This window comes from Sinohyriopsis cumingii, unplaced genomic scaffold (assembly GCF_028554795.1).
Source record: "Sinohyriopsis cumingii isolate HCF-2022 unplaced genomic scaffold, ASM2855479v2 utg000426l, whole genome shotgun sequence".
NCBI classification, from domain to species: Eukaryota; Metazoa; Mollusca; class Bivalvia; order Unionida; family Unionidae; genus Sinohyriopsis; species Sinohyriopsis cumingii.
Genome location: NW_028315897.1, coordinates 8,982,637 through 8,988,799, shown reverse-complemented (window position 1 = coordinate 8,988,799; position 6,163 = coordinate 8,982,637). Strand labels below are relative to the sequence as shown.

Genomic DNA, 6,163 nt, shown 5'->3' with positions numbered 1-6,163 from the left:
TGCATTATCAGTGTATTTCATGAGCATAGTCATAAGAGATGAACTTGGACACAAGATAATGAATAAGACTGCTGCATGAAATGCAGTCAACAGTAGTAATCAGGCATCTTTATTTGCTAATTCAGCTAGGGATTCCAATAATATTCAAGGAGCATTCTAAATCAGTTATATTCCAACAGACATTAGTTTTCCTTTTATTGTGTGTCTGTGTGTGCATTTTGTGTTTTTTATATTGTTAATGTAGCTTAAAAAATTTCAGCTATGGTGTCTGCAGTTTCAGTTTACTGTGATGCCTAGCACTGGGGCATTGTGTCACAGACATGTGACATTATATCAAACCCAGACATATTATCCTGACACAGGTGTGACCAGTCCTAACATTAACCTCTTAATACTGAGTGCCAAGCGATGCAGCTGCTAATACCATTTTTATGTATTTGGTATGACAAAACTGGCTTCAAACCTGTGTCACCTTCGCCAACAAAGGTGGATGCTCAAACCACATTTATTGCAAAATAAGATTTGCACACCATCACAAAGGACTACTTCTCTAATTAATACCTACAATATACAAGCATTGTGTAATATATATGCAAATATAGTTGATGGAAATGTTCATTGCCAAAACAGAGGACAACTCTTGTGAAAATGTTGTGAATACAATAATTAGTCACATCTTCTGATGATCAGAATTGTACATGCATAGTGAATACAATAATTAGTCATGTCTTCTGATGATCACCATTGTACCTACATAGTGAATACAATAATTAGTCATGTCTTCTGATGATCACCATTGTACATACATAGTGAATACAATCATTAGTCATGTCTTCTGATGATCGCCATTGTACATGCAAAGTTTTACTGTTAAATTATATATATGACTGTATATTTTGTTTTCTGCAAAGCTGTTGCTATTAGACCAGCTCTCAGACTGAGATGTTAAACTATGGATAGATTGCTAAATTACAGAGTGTATGTTATAAATCTGACAGTCCATTACACCACTAACTTGATAATTGATTTTGTCATTTCTCTTTCTGACCATTCCAGTGGCATAAGTGGTTAGAGTAGTCAGGGTCCAACTTGGATAAGGGAGGTCATCAGTCTGAACCCCATCTGAGTGATACCAAAGACTAATAAAAAGGGAACTAGCAGCAGTCCATGGCATGATGCCCCCAGTGCTAGATATCACTATAAATTACCACACTGCAGACATCATAGCAATATGACTGAAAGATTGTTAATTAAACTATGTTAAACATCCAAATCAGGCACACTCCATATACATGTGCATTAATATATACCATATTCACGCTGGTGTGTGTGTGTGTGTGTGTGTGTGTGTGTGTACAGCTGTGTATTATTTCCAAGCATTCTTTGTAAAAGAAGATTTTATTCAGCAAATGGATTCCATGCTATCTCTGATTATAGGAAATCTGGATGTCTTAGTCCATATGCAGTCCTATCAGTCCTTCTTGGGAAAAACACTTAGGCTTGACAATCTGAAAACCTGGCTGTCTTTAATGTCAATCCAAAAAGATTTCTTTGAAAGAGAGTTCTGCTTACCTGTTGTCTACAATAACTACCATGCCAGGTAAATAATTGTCAATCATTCTTGTGTAAACCAATCTACAGTTCATGTAAAACTTCCTAAACTAGACACTGTTGGGACCATACATTTTAACTGTTTTATCTAAGTGGTGAATTTAAAGTTGTTTGAGCAGTACTATAATGGTTCATTGAACAATAGAATTCATGGCTGCTGTATTAGAAGTTACAGGTTTCCATAGGGACTTGCTGAAGGATTAGTTGCACTGTATTTACATAGCTCTTCAAATAACATAGGACAGAAATACAACTTGAATACAAGCATCCTGTATGTATAATCACAATAATAACATACATCCATCTGAAACCTCTGAATAGGTTGGGATGGTCAAGGCAGCCAGCTGAATAAATCTGTGAATAGGTTGGGTGGAATGGTTATCAGCAATAATATCCTCAGTAAATATGCGACAGGGTGGGTTTTTTTTAAAGAATTAGATTGGGTATCTATTATTAATAATCTATTATTAATCTTGGCTTGCCATCAGATAAATAATGTAATGCAGTCAATCTTGACTTTATATGACCTCCAGATAAGTGGCTCAAGTGCTTCTTTTTCTTATACTGAAATGGTTGTTTAACTCTCTTGAGTCAAGCTAAGTGTTTGGTTTGTTTTCATATTATCTGGTAGACACTATGAGTGTGTGTAAACCAATTATTGTACCAGTTAATGATTATGTACAAAATAATACATGTAGAGAAATGGGCACAAAGCTTTGATTTGGAATCTCTCTGATTTTTACATACCTGCCAAAATTAAGGCAGGGCATATATTGTCAATACATCCATCTGTCACCTATTTGATATCGTCACAATAGTTTCAGATTTCTTGAATCTACAGTTATCATTCTTTGTGGATGGCTTTCACTTGAGGCAAGGAAAAGCATTTTTTTAATTGAGGATGAAAAGGTCAAAGGTCAAGGTCCTTAACTGTAATAGAAACTTGGTTCCTGCATAATAAGTTGAGTTGTTGCCATGGTATCTCACTTGTATGGATATCAGGCTCATAATCCAAGAGTAGCAAGTTTGATACCTGGCCATTCCATCCCAGCTTGGCAGCCTCAGAGTGACTGTCAGACAGGCATTAGGCTAGTATAATCTTAGAGCATCACTAAAAGCAGCAACAGAAAGGATCCGTAATTGCTTACCACACTTTGTGGCTCACTTTTGTTTGGTGAAAGGAACAAAGCCATTAATTTTGGAGTCAAAAGGTAAAGGTCAATGTCACTTCTCTGAATGAAGAAAAATGGTTTCTGCATATTAACATTATTTCAATTGATCATTATGAATGTTTTGCACTAGGGATAAAGAAAAACGCTTTTAGGTTATGGGCCTATTTATGTTACGTTCACTGACCACAACAAAAATATTTTCTGTAGAATGACAGTAGTTTTATATCTCAAGCTTTGGAAAGGGCTTGCACATAGGCTGAGAATAAAGTGTTTTGATTTGGGGGACTGCTGCTCATAGATCAAAGTCACTCTAAAGAAGAAAGATTATTTCTTCATGGAGTGTGTGTGTGTGATTTGGATTTTTAACGTAGCTTTAACAATTCTTCAGTCATATCGCTATGATGTCTGCAGTGTGGCAGTTTATAGTGATGTCTAGTACTGGGGCATCATGCCACAGCTATGTAGAATGATGTCTCACCCAGTCACATTATCCTGACACCAGACTGACCAGTCCTAACACTAACCTCTTAATGCTAAGTGCCTAGCAAGGCAGCTGTTAGTACCATTTTTATAAGTCTTTGGTATAATTTGGCTAGGGTTTGAACCCACGACCTCCCACATCCAAGATGGATAGTCTAACCACTAGGCTACCAGAGTGGTCATATTTCTGGAGGGAAATTTCAGTGATCACTAAAGAGCATTATTACACATGGGGCAGGTGTATAATATTGATTTTATACTAGTTTGTACTTTTCAAATGTTATTTTCAAATTTTTATTTTCAAATGTAGTTTTTCATTGTAGATAGAGCTAATCCAGAAATTTATAATGCATTTAAATCATTATCAATGTACTTTATGTCATATTTTGATTTGATTAATAAATTTTAAATCAGTTATGAAATTTATGTTAGGTCTTGTATGTAAATGAATGATCCAACTTGTCCAATTTTGACTTTCACATACAGTTAATACATTTTGATACAGATTATTTAGGACATTTCCTTTATATAGTTTTTAAATTAACATTGTTTGTTAGCTACATGGAAACCAGAGTTTCTAAAATTTAAAAGGAAGATTGTGTTTAAATTAAAAGAGGGAAAATTAGGCTTTGCTTATGTCAAAGTTAGATGTGTTACAGCTAGGTAGACCATTGCATTGCATAGATGATTACATTACATTTTGTTGGTTAATTACACTTATCAAAGATACATATTTTATTCATAAATGATTTTGTTGAATACAGCAAAAAATCAGATTTTCATATATCTGACAGATTATTTAATATTATCAATTTTGCTTATGCTATGAAAGAAAAGTAATTTATCCACAAAAAACACAGTAAAATAAAAAATAACTGTGCTCAGCTTTAAATGTAATTTATCTATTTTACCCTTTGGTCATAGCTGGTATGTGCAAGTCAAGCCTCAAATGGAGAAAGCATTAATTCTGCCGCTAGCTAAGCATGAATAATTATTGTTTTATATTTATGAGTAAGAGAAAATTTCACTTTGAGGGACTCTTGATTATTTGATATTAATTAATATCTGCACTGAGAAGACGAGAAGAAGAATATGAGCACTTATTAGTTGTTAGCTAGTAGAGCATCATACCCTTCTAGGGACTCTTGTTCATTTAATATTGAGGAAAAGGTGTCTGCTAATAAAAGACAAGAGGAAGAATCAGAAGAATCACAATAAATATAGTACTGATTAACCGTCAAACAGTTGAATGTCATTCCCAGCAAGGGATTCTTGTTTGTTTTATATTGACCATAAGTACGTGTATCTGTTATTTAAATGACATGAAGAAAATTCACAATAAATAAGACAACATTTAATTGATAACTGTTATAAAACGTTTGTTTTTTCTTTTTTTCATACAGGATGCAGTGAAATGGGTTTTAGAGACAAAAAGAATATCTAGGCCATCTGAAGGATATGTTTGCTCTTCAGAGGCACCCAATGTCATGCATGTTCTGAAGAAGAGGAAGGGGTTAAGAGCAGCCACTTTAAAAACAAGTGAACTGGAATCACAGAATTAAATTTCTCAGGGAATATGATGAAAAAAATCAGAAATTATGAGACATTTTTAGATCTTCTTAACTGATTATGACCATCTATTGTATATGCAAAATTGGGCACAAGCATATTTTTGAATTGACCAAATTTATATTGGATATTGAATTATTCAGTTCATGAGGAGATAATATAAAACATGTATAAAGATACATCTCAGAGAACTTTTTTCTTATCCAGCTACAGCAATCAGTCATATCCATTGGGATAATGGAACTTTTAGGCCTGTAACCTACTGTCTTGTAATGTTTGAATGAATAAGTGTTATGCCTGTTTAGAAGATTCTTTTTATCTACATTACAGTCTACATGAGACATCATTGTCAGGGAAGTCTTCATTACATCAGACATCATTCTCACAAACTTTATATTACAGTCCATATCTGGCACTATATTGACTGATCAAGGGAGACAACAGCAAACATTTAACAGCATCAAACAAACTTTATTATTCAACCAAGGGATATAACTGCTTTAGAAAACCCGTAATTGTTCAACTTTAAGATGAATAGTCTTGATATAGAGGTTTAGTTCCAAAGGAAATCATTCTATTCAAACTCTGCTACCATAATATGTATATAAATATGTTAAATATTTTATATTAGTTATTTTTAAATAAGAGGTAATATGATTATAAAATTCCCATTAAAATCTATCCATTTCTGTTATTTTAAATAACTTTATTATTGTATATATTTTTGGACATAGAACAAAATTAATTTTTCTACATTTCTTTGTCAGTGCTGACCATTCCACTGTGTGACAATCAATACAAATCATATGTTAATAGAAAATACCTTCAAAGATGACTTCACCATCAAGTTCTTGGGAAAGGTTGACCTACATTTTTTGGAGATGCTGGACTGTAAACAGAGTAGAATGTAAACAGAACACAGATTTAACTTCTGGATCATCATCAAGGCCTTATTACTCACTGTGCACTGTCACCAAACTACACATGGAAAACAACACCCTGAGCTCATATTCTCAAGAATAAACAATTACCTTTAAATCCCTACCCAAAATACATAAATCTAACTCTTCTATCACAACCAAAATGAGAGAGGAACAAATGTTCTAAAAATAGACTAGAACTACATTCGTGGGTACTGAACTGAAGTACTAATTGTGACCCAATTCCATTTGTGCATTCTGAGTGATTTTAGGGGCTGTTTGTGTTTGTGTGTGATATGTATAATATTGGTATATGTGGATTTTTTAACAAATGAAATCATGGATATTCTCTTGAGTGTAACTAGCATTGTCTTTTTGACAAATAAAATTGTGTAGTTTCTTTTAAGATTT

At 33.5% G+C, this 6,163-nt stretch overlaps 1 long non-coding RNA gene across 1 annotated transcript; it reads left to right on the top strand.

Annotated features, from left to right (window-relative positions):
* The first annotated feature begins 1,394 nt into the window (after positions 1–1,394).
* On the top strand, positions 1,395–5,951 carry LOC149774150 (uncharacterized). The gene is made up of 2 exons (XR_016417065.1): positions 1,395–1,600; positions 4,667–5,951. It is a non-coding gene; the product is annotated as an uncharacterized LOC149774150 (long non-coding RNA).
* Positions 5,952–6,163: the final 212 nt, after the last annotated feature.